A 27,220-nucleotide genomic window follows, 5' to 3' on the forward strand; every position below is an offset into this window, starting at 1 on the left:
GAAGAGATTATGGAAGCATTAGTAATGATCTTCCAAGAATCACTAGATTCCAGAATGGTTCTGGAGGACTGGAACATTGAAAATATTATTCCAGTATTTAAGAAGGGAGGGAGACAGAAGAAAGGAAATTATAGGCCAGTTAACCTGACTTGGCAAGACGTTGGAGTCCATTATTAAGGATGAGGTTGAGGTTCTAGGGGCAGATTGATTCTATTATGGTTATTGGATTTATTGGGTATGCCCACAAGAAAATGAATTTCAGGGGTATATATGTTGAAATATACAGTACTGGGCAAAAGTCTTAGGCCAATATGTATAGTTAGTGTGCATAAGACTTTTGCACAGTACTGTGATATTTAATTTCATATATTGCAGAGTATTGCTGCCACAAACAATGACATATGTGAACTTTGATAAACCTGATTCAGATATGGGTCTGTATTGTGGAAAAAGGGACAGGGAGAGGGGAATCTTGGTTGGGAAAAGGGGAAAGGAGAGAAGAAGCATTCAGTAATGTTTAATAGACTAATTGTTTGGAATCAAATGAATTTGCCTTGTGTCTCAGGGCTAGGTGTGTCTATATCTGTGCGACCCCCACCCCTGGCAGTCTATCTTTTCCACTCCTCACACCTCCCACTGTGTTCCACCCTCACCATTCACAACATTTTTTGCTCCCACCAGATTTAGAGTCAAGGAGTCATAGAAAAGAACAGCACCAAAACAATCCCTTCAGTGTATCTACTCCACTCCGAACCATTTAAACTACATACTTCCATTGATTTGCACCCAGACCACAGCCTTTATACCCCTCCCATTCATATACCCATCGCCTTCCAAGCCCCTCCCATTCATATACCCATCGCCCTGCATGCCCCTCCCATTCATATACCCATCGCCCTCCATACCCCTCCCATTCATATACCCATCGCCCTCCATACCCCTCCCATTCATATACCCATCGCCCTCCATACCCCTCCCATTCATATACCCATCGCCCTCCATGTCCCTCTCATTCATATACCCATCGCCCTGCATGCCCCTCCCATTCATATACCCATCGCCCTCCAAGCCCCTCCCATTCATATACCCATCGCCCTCCATACCCCTACCATTCATATACCCATCGCCCTCCATACCCCTACCATTCATATACCCATCGCCCTCCATACCCCTACCGTTCATATACCCATCGCCCTCCATACCCCTATCATTCATATATTCATCCAAACTTCTCTTAAACATTGAAATTGAGCTCACATGCACCACTTACACTGGCAGCTTGTTCCACACTCCCACAACACTCAGAGTAAAGAAGTTTCCCATCATATTCCCCTTAAACTTTTCAGCTTTCATCCTTAACCCATGACCTCTGATTGTCACACAACCTCAGTGGAAAAAAGCCTGCTTGCATTTATCCTATCTATGCCCCTCATAATTTTGTATACCTCCATCAAATCCACCCTCAAACTTCTACATTCAAATGAATAAAGTCCTAATGTATTTGATCTTCCCTTATAACACAGGTCCTGCAGTCCTGACAGCACTCTTGGAAATTTCTTCTGTACTCCTTCAAACTTATTTATATCTTTCCTGAAGGTGGGTGACCTAAACTGCATACAATATTCAAAATCAGGCCTTACCATCATCTTATACAACGTCAACATAATATCTCAGCCATTTTACTCACAAACCTGTTCTCCACTCCATGTTGACAAATACAGTACTGTGCAGAAGTCTTAGGCTCCCTATCTGTAAGCAAATGTACCTAAGACCTTTGCACAGTACTGTATGCACTTCAATAATAAATTTACTTTGAACTTAAAATTTTAAATACGCCAAAGTCAGCATGGTTTCCTTAACGGGAAATCTTGTCAGACAAGTCTGTTGGGATACTTTGAGAAAATAACAGGCAGAATAGACAAGGGAGAGTCACTGGATATTGTTTACTTGGATTTTCTGAAGGCCTTTGACAAGGTGACACACATGAGGCTGCTGAACATGATAAGAGCCTATGGTATTACTGGAAAGATACCAGCATGGATGGAAGATAGGCTGACTGGCAGGAGGCAAAGAGTGCGAATAAAGGGGTCCTAGTCGGTTTGAACCAGTGGTGTTCCACAGGGTTTGGTATTTGGACCACTTCTTTTCCCATTATGTGTCAATGATATGTATGATGAAATTGATGGCTTTGTGACCAAGTTAGTGGATGATATGAAGATAGGTGGATTGCTAGATTGTGTTGAGGAAGCAAAGAGGTGGCACAAGGACTTAGACAGGTTAGGAGAATGGGCGAAGAAGTGGTAGATGGAATATCGAGTAGGGAAATATATAGTCTTACACTTTGGTAGAAGGAATAATGGCAAAAGCTATTTTCCAAATGGGGAGAAATTTCAAAAATTGGAGGTGTAAAGGAACTTAGGAATTCTGGTGCAGGATTCCCTAAAGGTTAATTTACAGGTAGAGTTGGTGGCAAGGAAGGGAAATGCAATGTTAACATTCATTTCAACACAACTGGGATATAAAAGCAAGGATGTAATTCTGAAGCTTTATAAGGTATTGATGAGACTGCACTTGGAGTATTGTGAGCAGTTTTGGGCCCTTTATCTTTGAAAAGATGTGCTGGTATTGTAGAGGGTCCAGAAGGTCATGAGAATGCTTCCAGGATTAAAAGGCTAAATATTTGAGGAGAATTTGATGGCTCTGTGCATGTACTCACTGGAGTTCAGAGGAATGAGAGGGAATCTCATTGAAGCCTATCGAATATTGAATAGTCTGGATAGTGTGAATATAGGAAGGATGTTTCCAATAGTGGGTGAGTCCAGGATCTGTGGGCCCAGCCTCAAAATAGAGGGATGTCCATTTAGAACTGTGATGAGGAGAAATTTCTTTAGGCTGAGAGTAATAAATCTCTGGAATTCATGGCACACACAGCTCTGGAGGCCAAATTATTGTGTATAATTAAAGTGGAGGTTGATAAGTTCCTGACTAGATGGAGTGCAAAATGTTATGGAGAGAAGGGAGGAGAATGGAATTGTGAGGGATAATAAATCTGCCATGATGAGATAGCAGAGCAGAACTGATAGACCGTATGGCCTAATTCTGCCCCTACTGTATGTCTTCCGGTCTTATTAAGCTAAGCATTCCTTGTTAATCACTCTCTCTATCTGTGTCATCACTTTCATGGAACTTATGTACTTGTATCTCTAGGTCTTCCTGTTCTATTACACTCTCCTGGGCCCTATTATTTACTGTGCAAGTCCTGCCTGATTTAACCTGCCAAATGCAATATTTTGTACATCAGTGTTAAATTCCAGCTGCTATTCCTTGGCCCACTTTTCCCATTGATCTAGTTCCTGTATAATCTTAAATACTCTTCTTCATTGTCTACTAAATGACCAATCTTGGTGTTACCTGTAAACTTTCTAACCATTCTCATCCAAACCTTTAATAGAGATTTGATATAGATGACAACTACCAGTGCATTCATGCTGTACACCACTGGCCACAGGTCTCTAATGCGAAAAACAACCCTTCACTACCACCCTCTGACTAATGTAACCCTCTCTTGGCTTGATAACTAACTCGACTATCAGAACTCGGCACTCTCAGTAGCAGTTCATTGGGAATTCAGACATTCATCCTGCTTAGAAAACAAGTATTATTTGTGGATAAGCATTTCAAATTGCACCAATCCCTTATCTCTGTGGCGTCCATAATAAAGTACCTTAAACACTTAACCTAACACTAGTTTAAACACACAAACCACTTAATCACTCTTAAAACAATATTCAAACAATATCTGAAATCTCTGGACGAAGCCCCCACAAAGTGTAACCCTCTCACTGGGCTCGTATGCAAATTTGGCTTGATAGCTGACTCAGCTAATAGCCACGTGACCACCTTACATAAACAATATACATCTGCGGTTTAACCAAACAGGAATGTCTTGATGTTCCAATTGCAAAAACCTTGATTTGAGTGAATGCTATGTAAATACTACCTGTGCACAATTATTGGTCGGCAAGAAATAACAAATTGTACACCATATAAAATTATAAAGTATATTTACAAACTTCAGTTTTATCAAACAGTAAATAGGAAAAAGAAAAGAAAATAAAAGGGCCCATTACAGTTAAACCACTCTTACGTACAGTTAAACGCTGAAGCTCATACTGGAGTTTTCAGGCCTCTATCTTACTCATGCTCTGGACTCCCGGTCTGTGTGAAAATCCCCTCAAAGACCGTCTTGAGTAAACTGGCTCTTTCTCTCAGGAGTATTACCCTTCCTCCTCGGAGCTATCCATCTCCACAAATCAGTTCCTGTATCAGGGACTCTCCTTCCAATGGCATTCTGTGGTATCGTCCTTTCTGTCCTGCTCTGCAGCTCCCACCAAAAGACCCCAACACCACACTACAGTCCTTCAGAAAACTCTTCCCCACAGCTCTCTAGAACCTTCTTTCACAACCCACAACCCACAACCCTGATTTGCTGACTCACGTCAACTAAGTTGGACAACATGGGTCCTTATCTTAACCAAAACCAGAATACACTTTCTACTGCTTTTACAGAAAACTGCTAATATAAGCTACCTCACAGCATAGCAGTGGATATCTTAACCAGGCCATTACACTAATATCAATATTCATCATTATTATGTGCCATGTTGTATGACATGGGTGATCATGGTCTATCAATGCTCAGGATTGTTCTTGGCAAATTTTTCTATAGAAGTGCTTTGCCATTGCGTTGTTCTGGGCAGTGTCTTTACAAGATGGGTGACCCCAGTCATTTTCAAGACTCCTCAGAGACTGTCTGTCTGGTGTCAATGGCCACATAACCAGAACCGGTGATATGCACTGGCTGATGATATGACCATCCACCGTCTGCTTCCATGGCTCATGAGACTTTGATCAGGGAAGAGACAAAGCAGGTACTACACCTTGCGGATGTATCTCCACCCCTTGCCACCTAATATCAACATTAGGGAAGTTATAATCGCCTACTGATGCAATTATATTATTCTTGGTGCTATCTCTGCATATTTGATCCTTGAGTTCTTTTGACGATTGGGAGTATGGGGAGGAAGTGCAATGTTACAATCCCATCAAAGCGATCATCCCTTCTAATTTCTAAGATCCAACCATATTGTCTCCTTTCAGTAAAACCCCACAAATATCTCAAAGTACTTCCCAATCAAAAACATACTTGAGCCTCTGTCATGCCTGGAACAACTGTACCCCTGAACACTGAGCTCACAGTCCTGCCCATTCCTCAACCATGTTTTGTTATAGTTAAAATATCCCAGTTCCATGTTCTTTGCCTATCCATGCCCTGAGATCATCTGCCTTACCAGTCCAGCTTCTCGCTTTAAAGTTTAACATAGTTGAGTCTATTGGACCTTTCTTGCTCCTTGTCTTATCACCACCTGTCCCGCCTGCAGAAATTACTTGCTTTAACTTCTATTATTATATTCGCTTTTGCATCTGCTACAATACTGCTTTGGATGTGTCCACCTTACTAAAGCTCCTTTCTATGGTTCTCTCAGTGTCATGGATGTTTCTGAGCGAATCCAGATGCAGTTACAGCCACTCAGCATAGTCAGTCAGGAGTTGCAAGTTGACTTGCTTACCACAGCTGCAGTCACCAAGGACAATGGATGTTTCCCTGATATTCCGCATTCTGCAAGTGGATCATGTGACTAATTACTATGTCAAAGCCTCAAGACTACAATATAAATTACAAACTCTTTCTTTGCTTTAAAACTGCTTTGCCTCCTTGCCAAAACCTCTCAAAACACAGCCTCAGCACTTCACCCATAATAACTCCTCTCACAGTTGTTACTCCAAGAAAGCAGTTCCAATATAGCTCAGCTTCTTTTAAACCTTCTCACTGGAATGAGTTTCCTAGGACTCTGAAGATTAAAGAACAAGAGGTCTTACTTTGCACAGCTCCTTTTTAAATCTCACTCAGCAGAAATGCCAGCACAAAATGTTTCCCATTCTATGAAAAGTGTCAGAACTCTTCTTTCCAATTCTCTCCTTAACTTTGAGATAAGGAGAGCTGCAGTGATAGACTATTGATAGTCAGGGGACCCATCTTTGATTATGCTTTTTGTTGCCCCATATTTAACTCCCTTCTCCACTTCCTGATTTTCTTCGACAAGTCAATGTGAAAAGCACTATATGATTTTTCCCATTACTGCTCTGAATTAATTGAACCATCTTGCACATTCATTTGGCACACCTGGTGTTCAATTTCCATTGTATCACTTAAAATAATTTATCATGTCTTACAACAGACTATAACAGTCCCCAGAAAACTGTGTCTCTCTTCCTGTATTCCTTCTATAGGTGAATAGATGAATAATTGGCCTACTTCTATATGAGCTGCTGACAAAGACTCATGAACAACAGCTGGTGTTTTCCTGCTGCTGTTTGTACAGAATTTCTATAGCAACAAATGTATTGTTGTCCTTCAAGTCTGTATCAAAAAGACAGTGTAAGTATGTTTTACACAACTTGTTAAAACATCTGCACGAGCTGCTGCTACAAGATTAACTTCAAAGTTCAAAGTAAATATATTTTCCAAGTGCATACAGTACTGTGCAAAAGTCGTAGGCATACATATATTAGAGTATGCCTACAAGAAAATGTTTCTCAATGATGTGCATGGTGATTAGACTTTCAGAAGGCATTTGACAAGATGCCACATATGAGGATGCTTATCAAGTTAAAAGCCCATGGTATTTCAGGAAAGGTGCTAGCATGGTTAACGCATTGGCTGATGTGTAGGAGGCAGCGAGTGGGAATAAAAGGATCCTTTTCTGGTTGGCTGCCAGTGACCAGCGGTGTTCTGCAGTGGTCAGTGTTTGGACCACTTCTTTTTATACTGTATATGAATGATTTAGATGATGAAATGGATGGCTTTGTTGCCAAGTTTGCAGATGATATGAAGATTGGTAGTGGGACAGGTAGTGTTGAGAAAACAGGGAGGATGCAGAGGGCTTAGACAGATTCAAAGAATGGGCAAGAAAGTGGCAAATGAAATGCAATGTTGGAAAATGCATGGTCATGCACTTTGGTAGTAGAAATAAATATGCAGTCTACTTTCTAAACGGGGAGAAAATCTGAGCTGCAGAGGGACCTGGGAGTCCTTGTGCAGAACACCCTAAAGATTAACATGTAGGTTGAGTCAGTGGTGAGAAAGGCAAATACCATGTTAGCATTCATTTCAGGAGGTCTACAATACAAGAGAAAGGATGTGATGCTGAGGCTTTAGAAGGAACTGGTGAGGCCTCACCCTGAGTATTGTGAACAGTTTTGGGACTCTCGTCTTAGAAGAGATGTGCTGGCATTAGAGAGGGTCCAGAGGAGGTTCCCAAAGACGATTCAATGAACAAAAGGGTTATAATAGGAGGAACATTTGATGGTTCTGGGTCTGTACTCGTTGGGATTCAGAAGGATGGGCGGGAATCTCAGTGAAACTTCTTGAATATTGAAAGGCCTAGACAGAGTAGATGTGAGGGGATGTTTCCCATGGTGGGAACATCTAGGACAAGAGGTTAGAGGGGTGCCCTTTCAAAACAGAGATGTGGGGACATTTCTTTCACCAAAGTGTGAATTTGTGGAATTTGTTGCCACATGCAGCTGTGGAGTCCAGGTCATAGGTTGTATTTATGGCAGAGATTGATAGGTTCTTGATTAGACATGGCATCAAAGGTTTTATGAGGGAAGAAGGCTGGGAATTGGAGTTGAGGAGGAGAAAAAAATAGGATCAGCTATGATTGAATGGCAGAGCAAACTGGATGGGCCAAATGACCTATTTCTGCTCCTGTGTCTAATGGCCGTATAGATATGTACTTTGATCATTTACTTTTTTAAACTGTTCCTGAACCTGGTTGTGTGGGTCTTGAGACTCCTGTACCTTCTTCTTGATGGCAACAGCAAGAAGAGCGCATGGCCTGGGTGGTGAGGTTCTCTGGTGATGGATTGTGGTGAACTACATATACCTGTCTGGACACGCCCCTTGCTGACTGCTCCTGTGGCTCCTCCCACAGACCCCTGTATAAAGACGATCGAGGTCTGAGCCCGGCCTCTCTGTCTCCAGGATGTAGTATGGTGGTCAACCACTGCTTGTTCCTTCTTCCAGTCAATAAAAGCCGATATCTCGCCTTTACGTCTCAGAGTGAGTTATTGATGGTGCATCATGGATGCTGGTTGCATTTATTAGATTTAACTTGCAGTACATTACCAAACACTCTACAGTACATTCCTGTTAGATGTATGTTAAAAATAGTTAAACTTCTCATTACTACCATCAAGGAAGAGGTCCTGGAGCCTGAAGACCCACACTGAATGTTTTAGGAACAGCTCTTCCATTCTGTTGTCAGCTTTCCAAACAGCCTATTAACCCATGAACATCACCTCATTATTCCCCCTTTCCAGTGTTTATTTTATTTTTATTGCAACCTGTAGTAATTTTTTAAATCTTGCGCAGTATGCTGCCAAGAAACAACAAAGTTCACCAAGTACATCAGAATCAAGTTCTGTGAATGAAACCTAAAATGGTAATTTTAATTCTTCACATTTAGCAAAAATCAGGATCATGTGGTTGAAAGTGTCCTTGTCTCAAACATGCTGGACTCAATCGGTACCTTAAGGTTCTAATTATTAAGGATATAAACTTTAAAACTAATGATGAGTGACTAATAGAAATTTGAGGACTGATTTGAACTTGTATACAATGAAAACATCAGGGTTTGTCTTAAATCTCATGGAGAAAAATATTTTCAGGTGAAATATGATTTGTGCCAACCCTGAATGTTCAGGGACACCTCATCATTTCTGGGTACAATGGATATACACATCATCAGACAACACACCATGATTATCTGTTACTCCAGTGATAAATTAATGTTAAAAATAAATGTTTTGACTTCAGACTGAATAATTGATGAACGAAGGAATCTGAAGTACAACTGAATAGAATCCCCTTGTAAGGCTAAAATAATTGCTTTTGGATGATAAAAGCCTTTGGAATATGTAATGCAGCTTTCATTTTTCTATTTGATTTTGCTTTCTTCCCCAAGGATTTTCTTTATAGTGAACTATGTGCTTTAGATAAAATAATATATAATTGAAAAGAAAAGGATTAATCAAAGCTTGGTTAGATTCAGCACATGTATGCAACATTTTGTTCTCTCTAACTTGCTCTCTAACTTGCCTTACTCTCAACTTCAACATGGACACACAGATTACTAGTGAGACACAGGTCAAAACTGGTTAAATATAAACTGTATGTGTCTGGTATATGCCATTATTGATTTGGTACAGCTTGTGGTGAAGCACAAAGTGGCCCAAAACTTTGGAATTGATCAACAAATGCTGATCTATTTTCCCCTGTTGGCTACACAAGAATGGCATCTCTTATAACCTCTCAAGTGGTTCATGGATTTGCTAGATGTATATTATAAATACCAATTAAAACTACTGTCATAAGTAATTAATATCACAGATATTCTTTTAATGATCTGGTAATTGTTAATGACTTTCAAATAGCTTCATTTGTCCAGAAGAAGAAAAAGTATTGTTGAGCCTCATTTCTTCAAATGCACTGTTTAGGAGATGTTAAAATGACAGAAGTTTAAACTTGTAAAATTTTTTGAATTTACCGACCTGTCTTCTTTTCCCTCTCTTGTTCCCAGTTGATCTATGACTCTCTGCTTCTCTTTCTCTGCTTAATTTAGCATTAAATTCTCTCATTCTGACTCATTTTCTTTTTCAATCCTTTCTCCTGTTTATTGTTTTGTGAGCTACATTGTTTGTCCCATCATTCATCAAAGTCCCAGGTGACTTGTTGTACTCATTATGAAAGTAGATAATTACATACCCAGCAATTTACAAGGCAATTCTTTTTCAGCTAAAGAGTGTGGAAAAATGTGGCTAACCAGTCATTCCCTGAGATGTCCTGTTCCAGCAAATTGTAGGCAATTTTCTTTTACCACAGTAGATTATTTTTATTGCTTTGTGCCAAGGTATAAAATTGGTTTGTTAATTATAGTTCTATTGCAAAGACCTGTTTGCACATTATGTAATTTTATAGAAAGATTTTAACTATGTTGTATTGTCATATTTAATGCAATGTATTGGAATATTTTTTCCAGTCTCTTTTTAGTTGCACCTTACATAACACAAATTAGATGATTCACTCTGGATCAAAGTTGTATATACTTTTATAAAGTTATTTATACCATGATTTTCCAATTGTATTCTTTGATATTACATAAGTAACCAGGACTGGAAACAAGATAGAGTCATTCAGGAATACAGGAGAAGAAAGGAAAGAATGATGATGCCCTGTTACTGAATCTAGAGTTCGAAAATAAGACTATCTGGCTCCATGGATATTCTATAAAATCTTTTCCCCAACATTGTCTGCCTTCAAATTTCCAGCATCTGGAGTATTTCAGTTTTATATATAAACCAAATTCATTTTTGACTTCTGACATTTATTCTGTTCCATGGCATGATAGAAACAGAGCCATAAATCAATTAATCATATAGGATATGTCATTGATTATCAATCTCATTAGTTTTCAAATCCACTTGAGGCACTTGAGGTATAAAATGGGCACTAATTTCCTAACAAGATGACACTGTCCACAATTGCTGTCTAGACTTACCATTCATTTAGATTTAGCTTTCTCGGATCTGGAACACTAATGTCACATCCTGAGAACCTGGAGTTAAATGGGAAAACTTTGGATGTCAACAGGGCAAAAAAGGACTTCCCTTAAAGCCTTTCACAACCAGTGAGCTACACTCTCATTTTGCCGTTTGGATAACCTTTAAATGTCTTTTCAGTGCTTATGTAGGTTTTTGATTGCAGAAATAATATACAGAACTACAATGAAACAAAGGATCACAGAATGTTAAGAATTATTGTTTTAAAATCTGAACCATACATGCAAACATCAAAAATATTAAACAAAACATTCTTTGCCTTTTTTTCCTCTCAGCCTCATAATTATCATTCAAATCTTGCATCAGGTGCCAGCACCAGTGCTGCGAAATTCAGTTATTATTGCTCTTCCACTGAACACCTCGTGACGTCCAGCTGAGGAATTGCCAATAGAGCTTGGATAGTAGGTCTATAACCTCCAAAGTCATCTGGAAATCCTTTAAAACTACCAACAAACCCCAGCAAAACTGGAGCCTCTAACATTCTTTGTAATTGAAGAATCAAAAGATATCCATATAGATATGTAGGTATGACAAATTTAAAAAAATATATATCTGTGTGATTGCCAAAGGTTTTTAATTTCGAATAGTGTCTGTCAAATTATCTTTGTCAGCATTCACATTTTGAGCTCCAATCCTAGGCTGGTGTAATAGCAGCGTGGCAACTAAAGATGAAAGGATGTGCTTGGAATACTTGACAAAATTTCAACAGAAATCCACATTATTAAATATATTTTGTAAAGGAAAATTGTAATTACCTTTAATTTATAGATGCGTTAGTGCAGTTAAGAGAAGTGTAGTTTATTAGAAAGAAACATACTTAATTTCTTCAAAATACTTAACTCTCAGAGCAACTGCAGTTGTAAACAAAAATAAAATACCAGAAAATCTCAGCTGATCAGGCAGTGTCTGTGAAAGCAAAGGGGTATTCAATGTTTCAGTTGGAGACCTTGCATCTAGACTGAGAGTGTGAAGGGAAAGGATGTTGCCGGGACTTGAGAAACTGAGATACAGAGAAAGGTTGAACAGGTTAGGACTTTATTCCCTGGAGCATAGAAGAATGAAGGGAGATTTGATAGAAGTATATAAAATTATGATGGGTATAGATAGAGTGAATGCAGGCAGGCCTTTTCCACTAGGAGAGAGAAAAAAAAAACAGGACATGGGTTAAAGGTAAAGGGGGAAAAGCTTAAAGGGAACATTAGTGGGAGCTTCTTCACACAGAGAGTGGTGGGAGTGTTGAATGAGCTGCCAGATGAAGTGGTAAATGCAGGCTCACTTTTAACATTAAAAAAAAACTTGGACAGGCACATGGATGAGAGGTATATGGAGGGATATGGGCCAGGTGCAGGTCAGTGGGACTAGGCAGAAAAATGGTTCGGCACAGCCAAGAAAGGCCAAAAGGCCTGTTTCTGTGCTGTAATGTTCTGTGGTTCGATGGAAAACAGCTTGTATAAAAAGATTATGAAAGCTGATAACGAAGGAAAGTGATGCATGGAACCAGATAAGTGGGAGGTGTGGTGGGCAGATGGGGCTTGGTGGATGAGGGAAAAGAAGCTGAGGGGAACTTCAACTTCAAGCCTATTATTAGTAGTTTATAAAAGAATAAACTATTAAAGCATGAAATATAACCAGCTAAAGTCATCAGTCAGTTGAGATACTGTGTCAGACTTTTAAGTGGATCTTTCAGAATACATATAGACCAAATAAAAAGAAAATTCTAAAGGCACTCTCTGTGCTTAACTGAAACAAGATAGTATCAAACTCAAAGAGGAATTATAGATTAGGTGGGTGCTTAGAACACTGGGTAGATTATCAAATAGGCAACTAGAAGATTAATACAGAATGAATAATTCGAATAAGCAATGAAGTTTATAAACAGATATACACTTACTTTTAATAAAGTGTTATCAACATCAGAGTTGGACCAATGGAAATTAATGTGAGAAATTGGCAATTGGAAAAAAGATGGTAGATCAATTAGATATATCTTTTGCCCTAGTCCTTACTATAGAGGATATAGTTACAGCCCAGAAATGGAGTTACATTGGAAATTTGAAGAGAAAGAGGAACTAAGGAAAATTACAATCAACAGGGAAGTGTTACCAAGGGAATAGTTGGAGGGACAACTGACAAATTTCAGATGGAGGTGATTTTCACCCTCAAACCTTAAAAAAGTAGTAAATGAGCTGCAGTGACTTTAATTTTTCTAAATTCAGTTTTGCTTTGTGCGTGGGAGGATATTTTTGGGGGTTAATGATCTGAAAGCCCTTCTTTTTGTGTGTCTGGTGGGCTTGATGTTTCTCTCTGAATGACTTTCATGTTCTTTCTTTGTTTTGAGACTATCTGGAGAAGACAGATTTCAGAGTTGTATAGGGATCCATGCTTTGATAATAAATGACCCTTTGAGCTCTTTCCTTATTAAGTGTTGGAACAGCTTTAGGGAGTGAGTGAACTACTCCTGCTAGTAAGTTGAAAGTTTGAATGTCCTCATCCTTACCAATACTAAGATAGTGTTGGAGTAGCATAAATTCATTTCACTCCCATTATTGTACCCTTATCTACAGGTGCAGAATTACTATTGCCAGTCAGTCTCCTTTTAAGAATGTCGATACAAGAGATTGCTGATGTTGGCATCTGGAGTAATACATGAAATGGTGGAGGAATGCAGAGGGAGGGCCAGGTGGTGTCAATAGATGTTCCTCAAGCAACTTGGGTGTCACCTTTTAAGAATGTTGTAACTCTTCCTAAAATTATTTTGTTGTGTGCAGTTATGGTAGGTATCAGATTGCTTCCATCACAAAGTGCAATTTACAAAAATCAACCCTGTCCTGATGGTTAGTGACATGAATAACTCAAGTTCTGATAGAAACCTTCAATCAGACCTTGGGGATACACAATGCCCTACAAGAGATCTTTAAACGTGAAATACCCTTGGAGAGTAAGACCACATATTTTGGATATATATCTCAAGAATGGTTGAAAAGAGATAAATATTTAATGAATATACTGTTGGTGGCTGGTGTGGTGAACTACATATACCTGTCTGGACACGCCCCCTGCTGACTGCTCCTGTGGCTCCTCCCACAGACCCCTGTATAACTTCTAAGGCCTCACCTTGAGTATTGTAAACAGTTTTGGCCCCCTCAACTAAGAAAAGATGTACTAGCATTAGAGAGAGCTCAGAGGAGGCTCAGAAGGATGATTCTGGGAATGAAAGTGTTATCATATGAGGAACGTTTGATTGCTCTGTGTCTGTGAACTTCAATAAAAAAATTACAAAAAAAAGAAAAATGTAAAAATAACTATATTAGCAAAGACAAATTTAAGTTAGACAATATTTATTTGTCCAGTATCCGAAGCTTATGATGTTTATGTTGTTAAATATGATATTAAAAATCTTAATTTTGTAATTTTGTTCAAGCTTGCACTTTTCAACCGATTAACTGGATAATATAGACATAAACAGGAATTTTCCTATTGAATATTTCTGATTAATAATTCAATAGATTACAGTAGATTCAATAGAAGTGGATAATAAATATTCTAAAACTGATCTTATAATAAACAGATGTAAAGATTAGTGTTTCTAATTAAGAGGCAATGTCTCCAAAGGCACTTTCCTCCCACAGGTGATAACATTGGAATGGTTGTAGCATCTTAATTTTCCTTAAAATAAACAGCACTCTTTAATTTTTTTCATGATGTTGAGTGACCCAACCATTGTTTTCACTACAGAAAAGGTGATTGTAGGGATGACTTACTGTGGACTGAAAAGCTTAAGCATATTGACATTAAGAAAGAGGAGGTGCTGGAGATTTTGGAAAGTATCAAGTTGGATAAGTCACCAGGACTGGACGAGATATACCCCAGGCTATTTTGGGAGGCAAGGGAGGAGGTTGCTGAGCCTCTGGAAATGATCTTCTGCATTATCAATGGGGATGGGGAAAGGTTCCTGAGGATTGGAGGGTTGCAGGTTTTGTTCCCTTATTCAAGAAAGGGAGTAGAGATAGCCCAGGAAATTACAGTGAGTCTTATTTCAGTGGTTGATAAATTGATGGAGAAGATCCTGAGAGGCAGGATTTATGAACATCTGGAATGGCATAATGTGATTAGGAATAGTCAGCAAGGCTTTGCTAAAGGCAGGTCGTGCTTTATGAGCTTGATTGAATTTTTTGAGGATGTGACGAAACACATTGATGAAGGTAGAGCAGTAGATGTAGTGTATATGGATTTCAGCAAGGCATTTGATATGGTACCCCATGAAAGGCTTATTGAGAAAGTAAAGAAACATGAGATCCAAAGGGACCTTGCTTTGTGGATCCAGAATTGGCTTGCCCACAGAAGGCAAAGAGTGGTTGTAGATGGGTCATATTCTGCATGAAGGTCGGCGACTAATGGTGTGTCTCAGGGATCTGTTCTGGGACCCCTTCTGTTCATGATTTTTATAAATGACCTGGATGAGGTAGTGTGGGGATGGGTTAGTAAATTTGCTGATAACATAAAGGTTGGGGGTGTTGTGGATAGTGTGGAGATCTGTTAGAGGTTATAGTGGGACATCGATAGGATGCAAAACTGGGCTGAGAAGTGGCAGATGGAGTTCAACCCAGATAAGTGTGAGATGGTTCATTTTGGTAGGTCAAATATGATGGCAGAATATAGTATTAATGGTAAGACTCTTGTTAGTATGGAGGACCAGAGGGATCCTTGGGTCTATGTCCTTAGGACACTCAAAGCTGCTGCGCAGGTTGACTGTGTGGTTAAGAAGGCATATGGTGCATTGGCCTTCATCAACCCTGGGATTGAGTTCAACAGCTGAGAGGTAATGTTGCAGCTATATAGGACCCTGGTCAGACCCCACTTGGAGTTCTGTGCTCAGTTCTAGTCACCTCACTACAGGAAGGATGTGGAAACTATAGAAAGGGTGCAGAGGAGATTTGCCTGGATTGGGGAGCATGGCTTATGAGAATAGGTTGAGTAAACTTAGCCTTTTCTCCTTGGAGTGACGGAGGGTGAAAGGTAACTTGATAGAGATGTATAAGATGATGAGAGGCATTGATCATGTGGATAGTCAAAGATTTCTTTCCCCAAGGCTGAAATGGCTAACACGAGTAGGATCAGCTTTTAAGCTGTTTGGAAGTAGGTACAGAGGGGATGTCAGGGGTAAGTTTCTTTTACACATAGAGTGGTGTATGTGTGAAATGGGCTGCCAGCGACTTTGATGAAGGTGGGTACAATAGAGTCTTTTAAGAGACTCCTAGATAGGTACATGGAGCTTAGAAAAATAGAGGGCTATGTGTAACCTTAGGTCATTTCTGAAGTAAGTACCTGTTTGGCACAGCATTGTGGGCTGAAGGGCCTGTATTGTGCTGTAGGTTTTCTGTTTCTATGTTTCTAATACCTCAAAAGGACAAAGAACCGTCTGGAATTAAATGAAGAGAATCAATTGAGGACTAATGGAGCATATATATTTGAGCAGGTTAAAGGGAATGTGATAGTGAATTAATATCTTGTTTACTACAAATGTGGCAGCTGTGTAAAAGTACTTGTAATAAGTTTTTAGATGCTTGACCTCACAAATCAACAGCCATCGGAGTTGGAAAGGACACTGTCGTGATTCATCAGAATTATATTCAAAGCAAAGGAATAATATTATAAAGGCATCGATTTACTTTGGTTAGTATTCCCTGGGAAATCGAGATAAAAGAAGCTGAATGTTAAAATCAGTGCTCGACCTTTCAGGAATGAGATTAGGTAATTTTACTTTACCAGAAAGAGTAGTGGAAATTTAGCACTCACTCTTCCAGATGGTTGCAAATGCTGGTTGGAATTTTCAAGACAACGGATTTAAATTTTGGATGGAATTGCAAGATAAGGATTAAAGGTGAGATACAGATAAGCCATGATTTAAGTAAGTGGGGAAATAGAGAAAACCTGAAAGGCTTATGTTTGTTCTGATGTTCAGCAAACAAGCCTTGTCTGAAACCTACACATTTGAGAAGAAATTGAGCAGTAGTGTTGAGTATGCCTCTAACATACATCACTGTCCTTCACCATCCGTGAGATAACATTTCCAAGCACTATTACAACCAACATATGTATTACTGTCCACCAGCGCCTCCTTAAGGTGTGGGATTAAATTAGGTTTCACCAACATCATCCATGTTACATAGCATACAAGATCCTTTCAAATCCCAATGAACAAATCACATGTAAACTGTGCTGTTTACATTTTCCATTACTTACTGTATGAGATCTGTGCCTCATAGAGTTATTCAATAACATCCCACAAAGTAAGGTAATATTTGTTTGATTTACCTCTGTAGTATAACTGGACAACTTACTATTACATCCACTCCTCAGCAAATGACATTAGTAAACTACAGATCTTCCCTTTCTTATGAAATGCAATGCCAATGAAGCCAGATGATTTATGGGCCTTGGCTTCCTATGATGGCAGCAATTGCAATAGATAAGTGCTGAAGTCACTCACTAAAGATCACACCAACTACACACAATATCAAAGAGAACTATCGTATACTCACCAGAATTATCCCACGGGAAAACATTAAATTGTCTGAGTATTTCACATTCAGTAAATCTGAAACAAAAAATATAATACAATTGAATAATCATGAATTTATTATATCTAATGGTTATATATCATCACTGGTAGCCAACTGATTGTCTCCAAAGATCGAGCACATAATAGGCTACACTGTAGCCTGTTACTGATAGGACTGATATGTACTGTACTCTTCTAAATATATTATCACTAAATCATTTTATCAAATTAAAAGCAACTGTGTCAATAATCACACAACAAACATATCTTGAAGTGGCAAAGACACTCATTTCAAATTGAGAAGAACATTATAGGCCACTGACTTTAATATGTACTATTTACAAATTAGATTTAAAAATATAAATTTAATACACATGAGAATTTTAGAATATTAAACTGTAACAGTAAATCTGAGGAAAAAGAAGCTGGAATTCAGTAAGAACTGATGAAATATTACACTGTAGCACAATAGTCCACATTGCTAATTTGATGTCTGTCACATGAAGGACTTCCTCTCTCATTTTGTGGGCCCAGTAAAGATTGATATATTTACTTAAGAAAAGCACAACTGGGGAAAGTCTTCTGCCATTTATCAAGGTATTACAATGAATATGCATTTGTCCTAAACACTCAAGTATTGCAACAGGAAGCAGTGAAGATCCAGTTTAGTTTTTGATTTAAGTGTTTGTGTTTTCATAAGCATTCCACTGTGAAGAATACACAGTGAAAAGATTAATTTGTTGACCACTGTGCAAATACCATTAAGTCTGCTGCAACGAGTCAACCTCAATGCAGTCAGCGAACCAGAAAGGTTTAAACAATCTTTACCTGAAATCAGAGGTGCAAGCTTAATAGTGTTGAAGGTTCCAAATTGTGCTAAATAAAAGGCAATTGTCAATTTGATGCGAGACACTAGAATAGCAATTCAGCTTTGGTAGCACAATAAAAATAGGGAACCAGTCATAACTGATCAACAGTTATACAGAACAGGGAGTAAATCTGCTATCTGCTTGTTTTCGCACTTGGACAGTCAACTTTTACATTAAAACCGCATCAGTTGACGAGTCGGGTTAAAATTTGCTCAGGTGCCAGCTGCAAAGCTAGCATTCTAATGAGACCAGCAGTTTCAAAATGATTGAGTCATAAGCTCCCAATCTTTACACTGCAGAGAAATGTGTATTTTAATTTTCCATCTCAATTCCTATTGTAACTATAGACTAAAATATTAATTTTAATTATTGTGCCTTTCTCCCAACTTTACCACTTACCCAAAGGGAGGTGAACCCCCAAATTAAAAAGAAAGCTTCAGCATCAAGAATGGAAATGAAGGAGATTTAGAAAATGCTTGAAAGACTTAACAGGTCAAGCAGTTTTTGTGGTGAGAGAAGCAAAGGCAACACTAAGAGTCAATTAATGTTGGCTTCAGATTAACCGCACTTTCTATTGTTCTGCCTCTCAAAAGAAAATTTAACTGGGCTGTTTCAATAAAGGGGACCTGAACTACAGCCCTTGTTTTAACCAAGCAGTTTCAATAATAGGACCCTGAATGACAACTCTGGTTTAACGGCCAAGCACTAGTTTGTAAGTTTGACGTGAGAGTTTCATTTTCTACCTTGGAAAGATTGCACTCACCAAACTGCCTATTGTTCCGATCGTATTGAAGGAAGTATAAGGTTAATAATATTCTTGGCATTGTTAAAAATTGTGATAGAAAAAAAGAAAGCCCTATGTCCATAATATCTGAAGACTATTCATATCTAATTTGTGCACATCATATCTGTATGAGAGACGTTATAAACTACTCAAGCTATGCAGCATCAGTTGAACCACCCAGAAGAATTGAATCTTTATAAGATTAACCAATGTTTTATTTGTTAGAGTGACTACCGTTTGATCCAGTAAGCATGTTTCATGTTTTGTTATTAAAGTGATGAGCGGTAGTCAATATATGACGTTTATGGCAAAGCAGTCTGTCAGGCTCCCCTTTCTTCTAGTGATCATCATTTGGATATTTTCATAATCTGGCAACTTTACGTCACTGAAAATATGAAAAAAAACATTTGCCCATAAAGCCCACATTCACACCATACAATCCAGGACATTTCTCATATTCTCATTTTGATTCACTATCTTGGTGTTGAAGGCCTTCTTGATTATGGAGCTGACTTTAATCACCATGGTACCTACCAGGTCAAATCAGGATGTGTGCCTTTAACAGTCCTAATGATTTTATACTTCAATCTATTAGATGCAATCTTGTCAGTTTTTCCTGGCTAGATGATATTGAAATATTCTTCCCTTTTTTAGGAGTTTGTAAGTAAATGAGACATTTTCAATATTGAACCATCTACCCTGAGAGTCAGTTCATACAAAATTAATCTTGGATGAGCAGTCAGCTATGTCCCCTCCCCATCTCTCAAGATTTGACCACTTCAGCTACATATCTGGGGCAATCTGCAGCAGCTAATTAACCTACTACCCCACACATTGTTGGGATGTGTAAGGAAACTGGAAAATCCAGATTGAACCCATGAGATCACAGGGAGAGCATGCAAGAACGACGAGTCAGCTTACAAAGAGGAGGTGCAGCGGTTGACGGACTGGTGCAGAGCCAACAACCTGTCTGTTAGTGTGAACAAAAGAGATGGTTGTTGACTTCAGGAGGGCACGGAGTAACCACTCCTCGCTGAACATCGATGGCTCCTTGGTAGAGATCGTAAAGAGCACCAAATTTCTTGGAGAATCTCACCTGGTCCCTCAACACCAGCTTCATAGCAAAGAAAGCCCAACAGCATCTTTACTTTCTGCGAAGGCTGAGGAAAGTCCATTCCCCCCCCGCCCCCCAGTCATCATCACATTCTACAGGGGTTGTATTGAGAGCATCCTGAGCAACTGCATCACCGCCTGGTTCGGAAATTGCACCATCTCGGATCGTAAGACCCTGCAGCAGATAGTGAGGTCAGCTGAGAAGATCATCGGGGTCTCTCTTCCCGACATCATGGACATCTACACTACATGCTGCATCTACAAAGGAATCAGCATTATGAAGGACCCCACGCACCACTCATACAATCTCTTCTCCCTCCTGCTGTCTGGGAAAAGGCACCAAAGCATTTGGGCTCTCACAACCAGACTATGTAACAGTTTCTTCCCCCAAGCTATCAGACTCCTCAATACCCGAAGCCTGGACTGACTCCTTACTACCCTATTGTTCTTTTTATTATTTATTGTAATGCCTGCACTGTTTTGTGCACTTTATGCTATCCTGTGTAGGTCTGTAGTCTAGTGTAGCTTTCTGTGTTGTTTTTTTTTTACGTAGTTCAGTCTAGTTTTTGTAGTGTGTCATGTAACACCATGGTCCTGAAAAATGTTGTCTCATTTTTACTATGCACTGTACCAGCAGATATGGTCAAAATGACAATAAAAGTGACTTGACTTGAACTCTGCACAGACAAAAAGGACAGGACTTAACATAGTCAAGCTAGTCTAACAGGAATGCATTTCCCACTGTAACTTTTCAGAAGCTGCTTACTTTGCAAACTTCTGCCAAATTCTAGAACCCATCAAGGTGATGTGCAGTGGGGTCCCTTTGAAAAGGGAATTGCTGCTGTACCCCTTCGGGCAGATGGGGCTCAACAGCTGTATTTGGCAGCTCATCTACTAAAATGAAAACTTTGATTTCAAACCTCTGCTGCCTTGTGGGTATAATCACTCATGTGGAAGGCTTCAGGAATGCACCCGAAGGAAAAACCTGTATCTGGAGTCACAATAGCAGTCCTGCGCTGGGTTCAGCACTGATTGGGAACTCCTACAATGCCACTGATACTGAAACTGCACCAGTCTCTGCCAAAACTCTGGATTCATTGTATGTGGAGAGGGGAGTCTGCTACATGGTCAACAGCTTGCTCTCCATATCATACTGCCCTTGCTTGCATACTGCCTTGTGATGACTTCAACAGCTAGGACGCAACATCCATGGTCCACCTCGACCAATGGAGGTCTTATATAGCAACACACAGAAAATGAATGCAATGCCTCACTCTCACAACTTTGGATCTAGGTAATCTGTTCAATTCTATGATTGAATTCTCAGACCACCATCCTTTTGACAGCCCTTCCGCTGTAGGGGTCTCACTGATAATTAACTAGAAAATAAAGTGAAACAGACAGGTAAAGCTCATTTTCTCTTCAGTGGCAGGCGACTGTTGAATCTGTTTACTCTGCAAATACAAATGTAGATGCAGGAGCACATTGTGAAAGCAACATAGCTGCACTTCATTTCTTTCCAACTGAGCCAGGGGATAGAACATTCCTAGGGTAAACATGGGGGGAAAACGGGGAAAAATAAATATGCTATTCACTAATATTGCACAAAAATGTGACACAATTAATGCACAGAGAAATTCAGTTCTGTTTCACCTGCCCCCGAAGCAACATTTCAGCATGATATGCTGACTGCCTACATAAAACTATGACAACAATGAAATATTGCAATGAGTGAACAAAAGCTATTAAATTTATTGGATACATTTGCTCAAATGTACCATATGCAATATATTGTGTATCAGACTGCTTTAACCTTACTTTGCATACTACCAGAGATAAATTATTAGAAATATCTTCAAGAAAGACATGTTATGATGTTTCTTTAACTACGGTCCTTGAAAACAAAAATTAGAAGTAAACTTCTGCTTATCAACTTAACATCATGGATATCTGGAATATTTTCAAACTTTTGTTTCTGTGGTCTGAGGTTTCTACCTGCTTCAAGAAGGTATATTATCTGTACTCAAGAAGTGCACTGTGTCCTCTATGAATGACTACCATCCAGTAGCACTTATATCCACCATAATGAAGTGTCTTTAGAGGTTGATTATGGTACAAATGAACTCCAGCCTCAGGGATGGCCTGAATCCCCTTCAGTTTTCCTATCACCACAACAGGTCAACAGCAAGCATTATTTCACCAGTTCTCCTCTCAGTTCTAGAACATTTGTACGTCAGGAATGCATATGTTAAGGATGCTGTCCATAAAGTACAGTTTGGAATTTAACACTATCATTTCCCCCAAATTTATCACCAAACTCCAAGTCCTGGGCCTTTCTACTTTCCTTTGAAAATGGATCCTGAATGTGTGGGGGTTGATGTGACTATGCTGGTAAAGAATGGCATCAAATCAGTAGAAAGATGTGACATAGGATCAGAAGATGTTGAATCCTTGTGGGTTGGGTTAAAAAAACTGCAGGGGTAAAAGGACCCTGATGGCAGTTATATACAGGTTTCCCAACAGTAGCTGAGATGTGGACCACGGATTACAACAGGAAATAGAAAAGACATGTCAAAAGTGTAATGTTATGATAGTCATGGGAGATTTCAACATGCATGTTGATTGTAAAAATCAGGTTGATAATGCATGTCAAGAATCATTGGACTCTGGCATGGTGCCAGAGGACTGGAAAATTGCAAATGTCACTCCACTCTTTAAGAAAGGAGGAAGACAGCAGAAAGGAAATTATAGACCAGTTACCCTGACCTCAGTGGTTGGGAATATTTTGGAGTCAATTGTTAAGGATGAGGTTATGGAGTACTTGGTGACTCAGGACAGGGCAGGACGAAGTCAGCATGGTTTCCTTCAGGGAAAACCTTGCCTGATGAACCTGTTGGCATTCTTTGAGGTGATTACAGATGGAATAGATAAAGGGAATGCAGTGGATGTGGTATATTTAGACTTTCAGACGGCCTTTAACAAAGTGCTGCACATGAGGCTGTTTACCAAGTCAAGAGCCCATGGTATTAGAAGAAATTTACTGGTGTGGTTAGAGCATAGGCTGATTGGTAAGAGGCAGCTAGTGGAAATGAAAGGATCCTTTTCTGGTTGGCTACTAGTGGTGTTCCGCAGGTGTTGGTGTTGGACCACTTCTTTTCATGCTGCATATTAATGATTTAGATGATGGACTAGATGGTTTTGTTGCCACGTTTGCAGATGATATGAAGATTAGTGGAGGGGTAGGTAGTGTTGAAAAAACAGGTAGGCTGCAGAAGGCCTTAGACAGATTCGGAGAATGGGCAAGAAAATGGCAAATGAAAGACGTTGTTGGAAAATCCATGGTCCTGCATTTTGGTAGAAGAAATAAATGTGCAGACTATTTACTAAATGGGGAGAAAATCCACAAAAGCTGAGATGCAAAGAAAATTAGGAGTCCTTGTGTAGAACAACCTAAAGGTTAACTTGCAGGTAGAGTCAGTGGTGAGTACGGCAAATGCAATGTTAGCATTATTTTTGAGAGGTCTAGATAGAGTACAAAAGCAGGGATGTGATGCTGAGGCTTTATAAAGCACTGGTGAGGCCTCACCTTGAGTATTGTAAACAGTTTTGGCCCCCTCAACTAAGAAAAGTTGTACTAGCATTAGAGAGAGCTCAGAGGAGGCTCAGAAGGATGATTCTGGGAATGAAAGTGTTATCATATGAGGAACGTTTGATTGCTCTGTGTCTATTCACTGGAATTCAGAAGAATGAGGGGGGATTTCACTGAAATCTTTGAAACACCTAGACATGGTAGGAGTGGAAAGGATGTTTCCCAGGTGGGAAGTCTGGGACATGAGGACACAGCCTCAGGATAGAGGGGTGTCCATTTAAATCAGAGACATGGAGAAATTTCTTTAGCCAGAAGGTGGTAAATTTGTGGAATTTAGTACCACATGTAGCTGTGGAGGCCAGGTCGTTGGGTGTATTTGAGGGTGAGCTTTATAGGTTCTTGATTGGATGTGACTTGAAAGGTTATGGGGAGAATGTCGAGCAGTGGGGCTGAAGAGGGGTAAAAAATGAATCAGCCATGATTGAATGACAGAGCAGACTCGATGGGTCAAATTACCTAATTTTGATCCTGTGTCTGACAGTCTTTTTGTCTTGATCTCCTCAGTGGAATAACTTAATCAATAGAGATTGGTAGTGGCATCATCTCCTCATCGATTATCAACAGAGGTGGACCTCAAAGCTACATGCTTAGTCCTCTGCTCTACTCTCTTATACTCACAACTGTGTATCGTTCATAAATTTTCTGATAACACCACTGTTGTTGGCCAAGTCGCAGCTGGTGATGAATCAGCAGAAGGGGATGAGATAGAACATCCAACTGAGTCATGCCACAAGAACAAACTCATGCTGAATGTTATTATAATCAAGGATCTGATTATTAATCTCAGAAAGGGAAGTCAGGAAGCCATGTACCAATTCTTACGCGTAGATTAAAGGAGGAGAGAGTACACCTTTTTCAGATTCCAGGTCATTAATACCTTGATGACCTGTCCTGGGCCCAGTACATTGATGAAATTACAAAGGTGGTGCACTAGTGCTCAACTTTCTTTGAAGCTGGAGGAGATCAGGCATGCTACTAAGTAAAGTAATGAACTTCTACAGATGCACTGGTTAAAAGTTAAAAGTATCCTGAATTTTTGCATCCTAGCCTGGTATGTTAACCCCAATGAACATGAATGAAAAAAGCTGCAGAGAGTAGTGAACATTGCCCAGACTATAGATGGCACAGACATCCCCACTGCTGACAACATCTAGAAGAGGTGCTGCTTACATAAGATGGCATCCATTATCGATGATTCCCACCATCTGGGTCAGCCTCTCTTCAAACCATACAGTCAGCCAGCAGGTACAGACATTTGAAGTTCCACATACCAGATTCAGAAACAATCACTTTTATTACAGCTATTATGTTCTTGATTTAACCTGCACAACCCTCACCCTATATCAGCAAAGGAACATTATGGACCATCTCTTGCACTACCATGGATGTTACTGATCTTGTTTCTTTCTATTTTTGCAGTCATGTTTTGTTTTGCAGTCTTTGCTTTCTCCCTCTCTTCACTGTCCTGTAGAATTTGTGCACGATTGATATGTACTTGATATTCTCTGCATTGACTGTACCTATGTGCCTATTATGCAAAATTTTATTGTCAATGTATCTCTCCGTTCTTGTGAACATGACCATAAATTTGATGACATTCTATGATATTGTTACAGTATTAACTAAATTAGTTGCAATCCTGCCCCTGAAAGCAAAGAATAGTCATGTTGTTACCACCAATTTTTACTGAACAGAATTTGTTCATTTTGCTTATATAACCTCTATGGTAACAATCATGCCTGAATTTAACTCATCTGTTTATATCTTCATCATTCATATTTTCCAGCACTTTGAAGTCTAGTTTCCATACCATGCAACCAGCGGAGCCATAGTAAATTTGTCCATCAACTTAAACCAGCTGGCATCCAATCAGGTGAACACATCAGCAAAGTCACTGATCTACAGGCTCATCATTAGATTAAATCCACAGTTCAGCCATAGCAAAGGTGGCAACTCTTTTGCCAATAAAAATACATTTGAGAAAGGGGACAACATGTGAGTGTTATCCATGTTATCCATGTATATCCATGTTATGATTCAGCACTAAATCATACAACTGTTTCAAACATATTTTAAAATTGGAACATGCATCCTTCCCTCTTAGCTCTTATTTGAACAACATTCATCAATGCTAACGTTACCTAAAGAGAAAACAAACCATTTCTTACTCCTATGATTGAATAAAGCAAAACTCACTGTCATCTGTCTGCCGGTCCAAAATGTTGTTCACTTAGGAGAGATATAAATAAGAGAGAATCTGTGGTAATGTACCTGTGAGCCCAGAAAGTCAAAATATGGCTCAGATTAGAAAGTAGCCACATAAATGATTGAGAATTTCAGGAAGTTAACAGAGGCATGATAAAATGTGACAATTAATAACTGCTCTCAGAATTGTACTGAGGGGAAATACCCTTGTAAATGTGGCATTCATCAACTGTCTTAGAATCACTGTGAAGTTGTATTTGTGTAGTGGAAAAGTATTAAATGCAATGGAAATAACCATCTAATTAGTATACTGTTAACATTATTATAATTGTCAATTACTGTCATTCAACCTTAATGGTAGTAAGTTCAGTATGACAAGTGTGAAGTCTCATTCTTTCAGGTATTGAATTGTTCAGGGAGCTTTTAAAAATATCAGGTTTTAATACATTATTCTTCTAACCATATCTTTGTTCGACTCACTCTATTTTTCTTACTGTGACTGATTTGAGATTGAAGCAACCTCCACTGACTCATTTCATTTCCCATCAGTCTCATGTCTAATTCTTCATTTTTAAACGTCATTCTTAAGGTCATTTCTGTTTCTGCCTGAGTCAGTCAGGAGGACAGTTCTTTGCATTGAACCAGGAAAAGCAATTTGGCAGGATAAAATGCTTTGAGCCTAAAAGTTCAAGGACCGGTTCCAGTAAGTATGTTGTTCCAAAGTGTATCTGAGTCCTGTATTAAAAATACATTGTTGTAAGACAGAGGATTAGAAAAGAAAATATCCTTGCTTTTATTTTATATAATGTATTACAAATGAAACCATGTCTATCTGAATAAGTGAGTTTTACACCTCTAATAATATACTTAAAAGAAACAGGTTACAGTTACTGTTTTTCTTTTATAAGCTATCCATTTGGACTTAGGTGTCATATATATAACAGTCTTATCAAAAATTCCTTTGTAGTTTAATGTTTATCATTCAACAACCTTATACTAATGTTTTACTTTTAAATATTGGTTGTTTGTTGGTCAGATTACTTTTGTCCTATCATTGTTTTTGCAGTTGGATTGTCATGGACTCCTGCAAACCTGCAGTTTTATATTATCACCACAGGATGGCAATAGGGATCAGATTTGACAATATTTATTCAATTACTTTTTTTCTTTTCCAACTCATGTATTAAAGTTTCAAAAGAAAGGTTGAACAATAAATATAAGTTTGTTAACTTTGTTATACTTTGGTTTGTCTTTTCAGCTTCATTAAAATATCTATTTAATTAAGATATCTTTCT

The 27,220-nt window shown here is 39.0% G+C and overlaps 1 protein-coding gene across 1 annotated transcript in view; it reads right to left on the reverse strand.

Moving 5' to 3' along the window:
- The window catches only part of tenm4 (teneurin transmembrane protein 4), a 1,643,409-nt gene that overhangs the window by 1,542,777 nt on the left and 73,412 nt on the right, over nucleotides 1-27,220 (reverse strand). Inside the window, exon 3 of the mRNA XM_059964502.1 lies at nucleotides 17,286-17,341. The gene's annotated coding sequence lies outside the window, so the exon portion shown is untranslated. The remainder of the gene's footprint in view (nucleotides 1-17,285; nucleotides 17,342-27,220) is intronic.

Source organism: Hypanus sabinus, chromosome 3, assembly GCF_030144855.1.
Source record: "Hypanus sabinus isolate sHypSab1 chromosome 3, sHypSab1.hap1, whole genome shotgun sequence".
NCBI lineage: Eukaryota > Metazoa > Chordata > Chondrichthyes > Myliobatiformes > Dasyatidae > Hypanus > Hypanus sabinus.